This window comes from Corvus moneduloides, chromosome 9, assembly GCF_009650955.1.
Source record: "Corvus moneduloides isolate bCorMon1 chromosome 9, bCorMon1.pri, whole genome shotgun sequence".
NCBI lineage: Eukaryota > Metazoa > Chordata > Aves > Passeriformes > Corvidae > Corvus > Corvus moneduloides.
In genome coordinates, this window is record NC_045484.1 from 28635513 (window position 1) to 28647858 (window position 12346).

General features: G+C 39.8%; 1 protein-coding gene across 13 annotated transcripts in view; it reads right to left on the reverse strand.

Moving 5' to 3' along the window:
- The window catches only part of DAB1 (DAB adaptor protein 1), a 416072-nt gene that overhangs the window by 118912 nt on the left and 284814 nt on the right, over positions 1-12346 (reverse strand). For 3 of the 13 annotated variants that reach the window (XM_032117465.1, XM_032117464.1, XM_032117463.1), the window contains one exon: positions 5537-5649. The exons of the other annotated variants lie outside the window; for them this stretch is intronic. The gene's annotated coding sequence lies outside the window, so the exon portion shown is untranslated. The remainder of the gene's footprint in view (positions 1-5536; positions 5650-12346) is intronic. 13 annotated transcript variants of the gene reach the window in all.

A 12346-nucleotide genomic window follows, 5' to 3' on the forward strand; every position in this document is an offset into this window, starting at 1 on the left:
CTCAGGGAATAACCTGGGTTGAGACCTCACTCAACACCTGGAGATAAAACTCTGTAGGGAGGAGTCTTCTCCAAGAAAAAGAGGAGAGAAAAAAAAAAAGGGTTCTGACTGAGCTCCAAACACATTTTCTGACATGTTCTCAGAGAAAAATAATATCCCAAAAGCCACAGTCCACTGACTGGCAAACATCCCACCTTCCAAAGGAAGAGTCATCATATTTTAGACTAGCAGCTGATACAACAGATAACTCTTCTCACAACTTCAGCTGTTCACCTCCTATTTCTCCTCCAGTCTCCTAAAATCCCTGTCTCTTGAGCACCTGCAGTCTGAGAGATCTGCTCACATCCAGTCTGAAAGTTACTCTGAACACACAGAACCAAGCATGAAGCTTCACTTTATCAATGAAGTTTGGACCTCAAGTCCCCATTATGGGTTGATGCAGCATTTGATCAACAGATACAATTAAGAGATTAACTTCAAAGCCCCATTATTTCTCCAAACTAGAACACCAGTAGTGCCACCATTCCCTAAAACATTCCAAGATTTCACTCCACCACAGCTGTACCAGCTGCCTCTTCTACAAAAGCCTTTGACACCCAACTACTTCAGAGACCATAAATGGTAACTCATTGCTTAAAAATTAACAAATACTTAAGTACTTGATGTATTTACAATTTCTGAACAGGTTCACCAGTGGTTTTGTTTCCCTTTCCTGGATGCACCTCTGTGCTGTGTTTAATTTTCCACAGGGTCTCACTACCTCCCTGCCCCTTGGTGTACAAACTATTTTGGTTTCAAAGATCTCTTCTACACAGGGCAAGTTTTCAGCAGGACTTTAATGCCTTTAAATCCCTTCCTGTAACTTCTGTGTTAGTTTATCAGAGCAGTCATTAAGGCTGAGCACTTTAAGGCTGATGGGTATATCTAGGCTAGCCCAACTCCAGCTAATTGCATTCAATTTGACATTCTCCAAGCACTGACAGTCCTCATTCAAGCCAAGTGTGAAAGTTTTTAAATTAGCTTTCACAGTTTGATTCACAGACAGCAAATGCAAAATGGCACAGGATTAATTTTTTTCCCCAACAACACAGTGTAACAAAATAGCCCAAAGGCTATTTTACTTCATTTGCTTTAACTATTAGGGAAGATTCACAGCACAATGTTCCAACAGAGACAAAAGCTCCAGAGGACTTTCAAAGCTTAGTATTGCCCCCATTAATTAAAGTACCATACGTTTGTACAGCCTTTCCACTTTGTCACTGGATGTTAAAATGAAGCCTAGACCGTTTCAGACAAGCCACAGCCATTACTGCTTAAAACATGAACATGCCAATACATTCTTCTCAATTTTATTACAGATCACATTCTTAATACCTAATAAAGTATGGCACTGGACTTAAAATGGGCTATACAGAAACCTGTATTTTCTTGGGGAAGTACAAATCCTGACTTCACGTGTCATCTGACAATGAGCCTGTTGATCAGTCTGCCTTCATTTGCCAGATAAAAGTTAAAAAGAAAACCAGAATATTGGATTTTCTGTTGCAAAAGTGATTTGGTCACTCCCAGCAAAGAGTGGCAGGACAGAAATTTAGCTTTCTTGGCACTCTTTATTTTATTATTGGGTGTGTTTGAGCAGCTCCATCAACAAACTGAAAAGTTCAGGCAAAACCTCATGAAATACTCTACACTCAGTATTTAGGAGAAAAATATTTCTCAAATTTCAGAGGCAAACTAAAATGTCCACTAACAGTTTAGTTTATATTGCCAAAGTACGTATCGGAATATTTTACATAAGGCCCAAAACTCATAAACAATCTTTAATTCAAATTAGTTCTAATACTCTAATAACTAATAATTCCAATATTATCTAGTAACTGTATCAATAGTGGTAATTCACATCTCAGATGGGGAACTATCTTAAGGTATGAAAATTATTTACAGTGAAATTTAAAAGCAAAAATTTGCATGCAGAGATAGACTCCAGCTTCAGACTCCAGATTCCAGGTATTTACAGCCCAGGATACATAGGTCACATCTGACAAACTGTAAAGTCAAAGGCTTATCTGTAAATGTCAAAATGTTAGTCACTGTGCTGGATGTAATTTAGGTACCTCTTGCCAGGATTCAGAGTAGTAATCTCAAGTACCAACCTAGTTTTATGAGTATTTTCTATTAAGAAGTTACATACTTGCATTACAGTGACTGTAAATATTTCGTAAACAAGAAGGCTTTTTTCACACAGCAAAGGACATGAGGAAATGTAAAAATTTCAAAAAACAATCCTCACTGTCTATTTAGGGAAATTTACGCCTAAACCTAGGAAATGGGAATTCTGGTGTGTGATCAATAATCAGAGCCCAAACTAGCCAGGACCAGGCTGTGAAAAGTGAGCCCTGACAGTGCTGGGCAGGCTTGGACAGTGTCCTTGGAGGCAGAGCTGTCACAGTTGGCACATGAGCACCACTCCTGCTGCCTGGATTAAAGTGCATTTGGGTACAGCTACAAGGGCCAGAACAGCAGCTCTCCGTGGTAATAGAGAGCAATTTGGATATGCCTTTATAGACATTTCATGAGATCTTTTCTGATGTAATGAAATGAAAGATGAAATTCACTGAATTAAACAAATCAGAAAACCTAGGTTAACACAAAGTGTGGAACTAAGAAGTATATTATTTATAAAAATAAAACTCCTTTGCTCATGCCTTTAGACCATTAGATCTTGTGTATTGCTACAGACAATATAAATCCTTAAGCAATAATGAAGCTTTACACCCTTTTAAATAAAACTCAGGCCACCATATATGGAACTTTTTTGATGGCAAATACAACTCAAATGTTCCCTGAATTAACCTCCAAAACTTATGAAGCTTCATCAGCTCAGATGGCAAACAACCACGGGTTATTTGAGAGCTAAGCTTGTCAGAAACTGCAGAAGAGAGACAATCCAATTGTCATTGAAACCAATGAACACACTCCTCGGGTCACTTCATGTCAGGTGCTAACAGACATCAGAATCACTGAACAACACACTCACACCAAGTGAGACACCAGTGTTTGTGAATATTTATTGTGAATATTGTGAATATTTATTGTGAATATTGTGAATATTTATTTGTGAACTCTGAATTCTACCCAGTTGTAAATGCCACAGTACAGCTGATCAGTGCTGATCATCAAAGTCTCCCAGAGTATTCTCATTTCTAAAAAAAAGTAAGATGGGGAAAAGTTCCAGTTTTGGTGAAAGTGAATTGTCAATGGATTACTGGGAATTCCAGAGCAGGGAAAAAGCATTCAAGGGGAATGGAAAATGGCCCCATGTAGGATGACTGCATAATGCTTTGCAAATAGGTAGCAGCAGCAAATGTATAGGGTACCCAGCTGTTAAGTGATGCACAGAACATAATCTGACACATTTTAGGTACCAGGATTCTGACAATGCAGATTTTTTTTCCCCCTCCATCACAGATATTGGCATTAGCTGGAGGTAAAAACATTTCAGCATGATCTTGGCTATTCTTTGGGGATCTTAATGGATAAAAACAATTCCTGATAATAAAGACTAAGGGCCAAAGCAACTTGTATGAAAGCCATTATGAAGTGCAATAAAAGCAGCAAGCACAATATACTGTACATTTCCAGATACATCTCATCTGGTTTTGACATTTTTATACTTATTATACTAATTTTATATTTGGATCCTTAAGCTCCTCAGAGAGTTTGTTTTTTTCTCTCCTCTGGGCACAGTAAGACAGGGACCTGACAGGAACCAGCAGAGACCTTGTTTTGACAAGAATCTCTGCAGGAAAAAAATGGACATATGCATTCAGATCTATCTTCGGACAGCCAAAATGGCTCCTAGAATTTTCCTTTTCTGTTAACTATTAAGTGAACTTAAACTGCAACCCACAGATAAAATACTGCCTTTGAGTTACACACCCACTGCTCCCAGAATGGCAGGGAAAATTCTAGAACCACCGAGTGTGTTTAACAGAGACGAGGGAGCACTGCTGAAGATGAGGAATTTTGAGGAGATGCTACAGGGCAGCTATTCTCAGAGTGCTGGAAATTAACAGCTGGCAGACAATTGTTGGGGTTTCCCACATAACTTGCTGTCAACTTAAAACATTCCCATGTAAAAGCCCATAGTGCTAATGACAAACAAAACATCTCCTCGTTTTGTTTCTTTCAAACTAACACGACACTGACACTTAGGATTTTTTTCCCCCTGCTGAACTCCTGCTCTGAAAAAAGCACAGCCCACATCCTTTCTGAGGCTGTTTGTCTCCATTTCCAACTGGAAAGCTCAGTTTTGGCCTCACTAGGACACAGTTCCTTGAAATAATGGACTTTAGTGCTAGGGATGGGAACCATTTCACCTTCTTGCATTTGGCAGGAGTTGATTTCACTAAAGGCTGTCAAGGGCTGTTTTGAGCCCAAAATTACCTAACAATGTTTAACTAAATCACTTTATATTTTACCAAACAGTATCCTTTACATTTAACTGTCCTAGTGCAAAACAAAGTCAATGTTCAAGTGGCAAATCCTCAAAATGAAAGAAAAAGCTGAGTTTCAGAAAAGCTTGGGTTTTTTCCAAGGTACTATCAAGCTACCTCTGTTTTCCCACTAAGTTCAGTGCTGTTTTATTTTGATGGCACTGAAAGGATTGTCAGGTAGAAAACCTTCAGCTCTGCCTTGAGTTACTCCTACTTCCAAGACAACCAGCACGAAAGCAGTAGCACAAATCCAAGAAGTGGAATTTCCACAAGATGTTACACTTGCATGAGTAGCTGTTAACGCCAGCTGCAGCAGCCAGAATACCAATTTTCCCATTGCTAAAATTTTAGAAAGCAAAACATAAAAGTGAAGGCAGCTTTATCATTACCTGCCTGTTCTCATTTCAGAAAGCTGGCTCCCCTTACCTTCTTTAAGCATCTACTAACAATTTTTTTCATTGCAGTTCATCTTGAAAATTAATCATCATAAATTTAAAACCATTTTCTTGCACATCTGTCAGGTTGGTAGTGCTATTTCATTTATTACGAGACCACATGATGCATCAGAGCTCAGTATTTGAACATGACATATTTTCACTTTGTTGTGATACCACATTCGAAAATTGTTCCTATCAATCTTTCACTGGAGCCAAAACTTAACTGTCTTGTTCACTGAAACATTAAATGCCAAGTCACACAGATGAATAAAAGCATTTGCAAGATGCAAACATTTGCAAAAGTTTCCTGTTGAAAGGGTCTACAGAAGAGAATCCACCAAAGTGAACCGAGCCCACAGTCAGTATCAAAAGCCACTGCTTGTGCTCATTTTGGCCATCAGATCTCACTGAAAGTTAAATGATTTCATTAATAGGCTGAACTTTTAAGCTGAATTTTGGAAGTGCTTACAGCTCTGATTTCCAAAAAGCATTACAACTGCTGTGCACACGCCAGACTCAGCTCCTGCCCTGCTCCACATCCGTGATTTTCTGCATCGTTCCCAGCAAGGAGCCAAGCCCCAAACGAACAGGCCAGGTACTTACAGTCCCCATAATGCATCATTTTCCCTCTAAACAGTGGCAGCAAACAGGCACCTCCAATACTGCATTACTTTCTTCTCTCATTCATGACGATGTCACACACAGGCTCTTTGATTCTGAAAGAGAAGCATTTCCCAGGTTCTGAGGACGGAGGTGCCCCAGCCAATCCATCATGCTTTGTGTGCTAATGATAGACTCATGCAGACGAGGCACCAGGAGCAGTCAGAGGCAGCAGGCATGAAAAGGAGTGAATCAACTGTCAGGGGTTGTGATCTGAAGGACTGCAAGGCTGTGATTAGAATTTTCAATCAGGACTTCCACAATTCATCACGCTACAAGGGAAAGGGGGGGGACACACATACTTCTTCATCAGCCCTTCCTGCTATGGGCAAAGCGAGTTCTGAGGTGTTTAAAAAAAAGGAAATCTGAACGTCTTATGCTCGAAAGCAGGTGCTCTTCAGGGAGTGGAGAGTAAAGGATTTTCTGGGACTGCACAGCTACTACTTTTTGTCTGCACACTCAAGATTACGTGCAGCACAGCCTTTGAGATTATGAGAAATAAACACAGCTCTTCCTCTCTCTCCTCTTACAGGTGCACTCACAGGCACCTGAGCAAAAAGCAGCCCTGGAAACCTTTGTGTGTTGTCTTTAGGGATACGAAAAGGAATACAACCCTCCAGGAATCCTTCATCAGAATTTGCTAACACGCTTGGTGAAACTTTAGAAAATAAAAAGGCAGAGCTCTTTACAAGGCAAGGATTCTCATAACCTGTATGAAATCACCTGCAGCACTTGCCAGGAGGCATTCAGTCACATCTTCCAAATGCAGAAAGGACCAGCAAGTTTACTGAGTGCACAAGATCACAGGAACCAAACACGTGGTATAACCCTGTTTTCCTCATGGTATTTGTTTGCCTTGGTACTGCAGCCTCTGACTCAGAGAAAAACTCAATTCCACAACTCAACAGGGCTTGGAGCTGGGCTGGTTCTGCAGCTCTGCTGCAGCCTCCCTTCTGAAACCATGGGGAAGTCACAAAAGCTCTGCAAGTATTTTGCTGCTTCTTTCCTCTCCTTCCTCACCTATGAAATGTAATAACTCTGTCTCTCCAGACACAAATTCGGCAAGAACTCATCTCCAAAGAGGATTTGCTGCCTCAGAGAGCCTGTCCCCAAAACAATGCCAGCCCAGCAATTAGGAACTGGGTGCTGGTAGCTCAAATGAAGTGCCCCAAGGTCTGTATCCATGTCACTACAGTCTTTGACTCAAAATCCAGATCCAAGTCACAAGCTAGGCAGATCAGACATTTATTGAAATATATGAATGAAGCATTATTTTAAAAGGCAATTTTCATGTTGAACTATGAATAATGAACAGTAAAGACAGATCTTATTTACATAATTAATGTTTCAGTTATTGATATTCCTTCAGAGGGTCACTAGACATTTTTCTCCAAGTTAATTAATTAATAAAGCAACTCCTTTTATGTAGGTAATTGTAATCACTTCAATACTCAAAGGCATGTAAAATATCTGGCTTTTTTTCTTTAATGTTGCAACCTGAGTGACACAACAGTCATTTGCATAAATATAAACATGGAATGGGTCCATTTAACTCCTGGCTAGAAAAAAATCCTTTGAAACTAACAGGAAAGAAATACATTAATTAAAGACAAACATAGGCAAGACCACCTTTTGTCTCTGCATCACATCACATTTCCCTAACACAAATCTCAGCTTCAAGACACTGAATCACTCATGGTGCCAATCTGTCCTCACTCTTAGCTGAAGATTGCTCTGAGGAGACAGAATAATTTGGGAAAGAACAGACTTTATGGAGAAACAAAGAGAAACTAGAAAGCTGTTAGCAAGCAGAAAGCTTTAAATGCTCAACATTTCATAGTAACACGAACTTTTTCTTTTTCCATTAAGAAATGCACTAACGAATCCTGCAAACAGAATCCTGATCCTGCAAAAATGTGTTACAGAAACTCCTACTGCTCATGTAAATCCCTCTCAAGCCAGGTGAGAGTGTTACTTTGCTCAGCAGCCAAAGTTTATTTGCTCTTGCATCAGATCAGGCCTCATAAAAAACAATCTGGAAAGGATTACTGGATGCACTGCTTGAGGAAGGTGGGACAGCTGAGAGGTTATAATTTTTTATCATATTATTCTTAAATCATTAATTCCTTGTACTCATCCCATTGCTGACCTTTTCTATCTGTATCACCACACAGAGGTGCCAAAAAAGCATCTTAGGGGGGAGGTCCAGGTGCTCCCCTAAAGAACAGCTACACAGTCCTCCAAAGCCAATTATTTGTTGTTAAAATTTCACCTCGAATATGTCATTTGTTGTGTGGTTTAATGAATGAGAGAAAGGGGTAGAAGATATTGATATTTGAACCCTGACTAGCTCATAACCAGTCACATCATTCTGCTATTTCCTCATCAGAAAACTGCTGTTGTCTCTACTATCAAGCATTCTAAAATATAATTTGGGATTTTTTTTTCCTGTTTGCTACAGTGCCCAGGACCATGGGGGAAAATGAAGGCAAGGAGGGCTCCAATCCATGTCCACAGCTCTGAGGAATGGGATAGCAATACAGATAATAAATGTTTATTATCTGTATTATGCACTCATCTGCACCATATCAGCTGCTAAAACCTTGCAAATATTCCTGACACCATCAAGAACCATTTCAACCTGTTTTCAGACTGTAAATCTTGTATCTGATCTCCATCCAAGAGATTATAACAAAATACGAAATAACCTAAATATTGAAAGCCATTTGACAGGAAATAGAAATAGATACTGTAGGGAAAAATACATTCCAGGCTTGCAAATTCTCTCTTCTACGTAATCCTTATCCATATCCTTCCAGGGGACTATTTGATATCTCTCTCTCTCTCAGTGTTTTTCACCACTGCAGATCTTTTCAGCCAGCAGTTGGTTGTGTTTTCAACTGGTGGCTCCAGCAAGTGGCATTCCAACCATGCAGGAGTCAGGAATGCAGCCTCTAAGCAGGTTATGAATAAACCACTCAGGTATTCTTTTCTGTGTTTCTCAGTAATTACTCACAGCCACGGAGCACAACAGAGATCTGCTCCTTCAGGGCCTCACTTCCAAAGGATCGACGTGCTGCAAACAGGGGCACTACAGGACTTAATAGCAAGTTTTAAGTGCTTCTCACAAGACAAGAGTCTCCTCGACAGCCTTCTTGCAGGTAGCCAGAAGCTAAAGAGCTGCTCTTAGCGTCTATTTGTGCCTTTTGGCCAAAATCACACTTCCTAAACACAAAGAAGCGACAATGCACAGATGCAAGAGAAGATATAAATGAAATTCCAGATTAACAAAGCTCCATTAAATCAATTTAGCAATTCCATCTCCAGGGATAACAATTTGGCTTGCAGTGGTAGGCTAAATAATGCAGTTGAACACATTAAGAATAGATCTGTATTCAGGCTGAATGGACTGTTAGCTCAGGAAAAAAAAGACAGGAGGGAAAAGAAATGCTGAAGTAGCTGTTTCCTGCCCACAGCACATTTTCTCTTCTCCTTTATCTTCCAAAACTATCGTGATCATACAGCTATCAACATATCATACACCTTCCCTGTGAAAGAAACAGAATAGGCCTCAAAATCTGTGTCTTAATGGGTGCCATGAAAAGAAATATCAATTGATCTGGATGCATAAAACATCCAGAAATCAGTGTAATCAAGAAGTGGAGCTTCTCCTTTGCCATCTTGCAAATAGCAAGGGCTGCTTTTGTATTTTATTATTTTATACTGCAGATACCTTCACTTCCCCTGAGTGCATTTAGCAGCAAACACAGAGATTTCTCCTCTGACCAAGAGGCAAGTCCCCTTCTCTCTTGCTGCAGTCAGAGTTTCAGTTTTTCATGAGACAGTAAAAAGTTTCTCTACTGTCAGCACTAAAAGCTTCTCCTAAAGTAGTTCTTTCTCTATGTAGCTGCATTTCCATCAAATTTTAGTGCATACTTTTTTTATGAAAGTGTTTGACAACCTCAGGATTTAGGTTAGAAAAAGAAGATGAAATGTAGGCTAGGCTACAGGGGGCTTTCTAGGGAATACCCCACTAAAGCAGTCTCCTGATAGCTAAGGTATCTTCCCTGCTATAAAAGCAGTGATTGTTGAGCACAGATTTTCAGGGGGCTCTGGAGGTTTAAAATCTTAGAAAGACCTAATTTCATTCAAAACTATCTGCCGGCTTCCCCTGGATTTTATATGAGTTCAGATGGAATACAGAAGGAATGATACACCATTAGCAAAAAACTTCAGTTGAATTTTCTTTCTCTTATAAACATCATCTAATGCTGTCAGGTTTGTTACACAATATTTATTGTTCTGACTATCCACAGAGGATTAATTTCTTTGAGATTAAAACCAGCACATCAAGAGGGGTGTAAAATTACATGATTTCTATTGCCTCAAAGTAGGCAATGAAAACTTTAATGTATCTGTTCCTATCCCAGGCATACCCATGAATATTTTTAAAGCACAGATATAATATTCCACCAATGTTTTTACTCCTATTTTTGCTCTAGTTAAAATACATTTTTAACTCCAGAAGGGATCAATTTGCACAGATATTTACACCACCTGCCCCATTGCAATTCATTGGGTCCAGTTTAAACATTCTGCAATGCCAGACTCCTGAATACAGTTAAAACTTCACAGGTGTTTACAGTAACTAGACAGACAACAAAGAATTCCCAACACCCTGCCTTTTAATGCTTCACATCTCTTCTTTTGTGAGCAAAACCCTGTAAGTGAAAGGATTCCAGACTCATCCTTTGTGCTGCCTTTTCGGGACATGCTGAGCATCACACGCTTCCCAAAGCCTGTGTGCAGTGAGGGTGACAAGACACACTCCTGCGGGGTTCTTTTCCCTTTCTCAAGAGTTCAGTGTTTATGTGTGACCTCCAGTGTTTAAGTGATGACTATTCAGCGCATCACTTACAAAAAACAGCCATTCTCATTTCCTTTACACTCCTCCTCGCAGAAATAAATCAGTATCCTGACTGATTGAAACACTTAGCTGCCAGTCATCCTGCTTTGTCCCTTCGCTGCCTCATGCCAGCCTGTGAGAGCTCTGGAGATGCAGGGAAGTGATTAAATTGCAACAGGGAGCCCTGAGAGCAATAACTAAGTGCGCGGTTATAAACAAATAACACCGTTCTTCATAATTCAGTAAAATGCATTATCTGATTTTGTGTGTGGCTCTGAAAGGCAGTCACAGCAGCAGGGCTTTTTTACTAATGCAGTAACATTACTGCTTAATGGTGGAAAGCACAGGAGAGCAATACATGGCCTACAAATAAGAGTAAAATGTGCAAGCTTAACAATACAAGTTTATCTTCCTTATGAATTACCTAGGCAGTGCTTTTATTGTATGAGATCCATTGTTTCCTGATCTGCAAATTACTTCCTGAATCTGTTAACTATAATGGGATAAATGCATTTTTCAGTCTTGCCCTCTGAAAAAGAAAATAAACAAACCCACAATAAATCAGTCTAAGCAGGTGAGACTGAACTGGCAACAAGGCCAAGGTATTTCAAGTGTGCAATCTCTGGCTCCCTATAACGCTAAAGGATTTTTTTTTTGAAGGTGGGAGCACAGAGGTGAAAGGATTTAAGTGTAAATTATCCAGTGATAGTGCAATTCTGGAGTATTACCAGTATTGCGTGTGAAAGATTATTGAAGATCAGGTAGGATTTTTCCAGCCTTACTTCAGTCCCCTCCAGGGAAACAAATTCTGCAACGCTCCATAAGAAATAAAGAACAACCTGAGTATGTTAAAAGATTCATAGATATAATTCCATGAACTACAAGCTTTGTAACTCAGATACCTCGAAGTGCACAACACTTTTATCACAGTCCTTGCATTTCATGTGTCTTTGAAGGATGACATTTCCACTCCCTCACTTAGCATTTGCATGCCTTGAATTCTCTCGTAAGGGCCCAAGAAGAGTAATATTGGTTGTATTTACATATCTTCCTCCCCCTAAATTCCAAAACCCATCCCAAATTTATTTACCTAAGCAAAATGCTTCAGCCATGTACAGCCATTAAAAACACCATGGTAATCCTGAGAAAGATAAGAAGCCAAACACCAGTGTAGTTTAAATTCTTCTCCATCAACAGAAGTCAAGAGGACTCTTGGTATCAATGACTCTCATGCTCTGTCTCACAGGAGTCATCAGATATAACACATTTTCTATTGACTAAACCCACCAGTCCCAGAGTACCTCAGTGAGTACATAATCTGAACAAAATCCACTCTTCCAGTTACCTCAGACCAAAAAAAAAAGCCATAAACCAAAAATCCCAAGCCCAATACTACTTACAATAAAAGAGATTTTACATTTGTCCAGGACTACTCCTTCATACCAAAATCCCACTGCACTATCACCCCTCCTGCAACCTCCAGAAGGAACTAGAATGCATTCACATTTCTAAAAGTATTTTCCCAGAAAATGGACTATTTCTTTAATTACTGCTTTGAACTGAAATTACACAGAACAGTGGAAGTGACAGCAAGAGGTTCATCTTTCCATCAGGGCACCCAGCAAGCTGCTGAGTTTGAATGCATAAAGTACAAGAGTCAGAGCAGAGAAAAAAGGGATCGACTCTGACGTGAAGTCTTGTATCACAAGAAGCAGAAGAGAAGAATTTGTGATTGCTGTTTAATAATGGAGGACTTGGGAGGTTCAGCCTGGGAGTCAAGATGTAAAATCAGCTTCCAGGGGCGGGGGGGGAGCTTAAGAGTGGATGGAGACAATCATCTGTGAGGA